Source organism: Ursus arctos, unplaced genomic scaffold (genome assembly GCF_023065955.2).
Source record: "Ursus arctos isolate Adak ecotype North America unplaced genomic scaffold, UrsArc2.0 scaffold_23, whole genome shotgun sequence".
NCBI lineage: Eukaryota > Metazoa > Chordata > Mammalia > Carnivora > Ursidae > Ursus > Ursus arctos.
In genome coordinates this window covers 35,770,058-35,770,494 of record NW_026622908.1, presented here as the reverse complement: position 1 = coordinate 35,770,494, position 437 = coordinate 35,770,058, and positions in this window count along the sequence as shown.

Below are 437 nucleotides of genomic sequence, written 5' to 3'. Positions count from 1 at the left end.
TTCCCCAAAATCATTGCTCCAGAGGCCATTGGTAGCTGTCCCAGGCCTGTCTTCCCTGCCCTACCCCCAGGGGTGTGGGGATGGGGAAGGGCATGGTGTACAGAAATGAAAGGAGATGCTCAGTTTTCGGAACATCTGACAGGTCTGGCTGGAAGCATTAAATATTCATGTGGAAACCTGACCCCAGCCGGACCTTGGGTCTGCCACCTGGACTGTCCCTGGCCTTGTGGCCTCTCAGAGCCTGGTGGGCGAATTTCCCCTCAGCGGTGTCCCGGAAGCCCCAAGTCTTTGTATCTCAGAGGAGAGGGGTTCTCTTAGGGCTTAGGGGTCTGAAGTCAGGTGCCCGCAGTTCAGAAAGCACGGCTGAGAGCCCTCCCCGCTACTCTGAGTATAAGAACCTTAGAGGCTTAAGGGCTTATAAAAGCGGTCATCTGGCG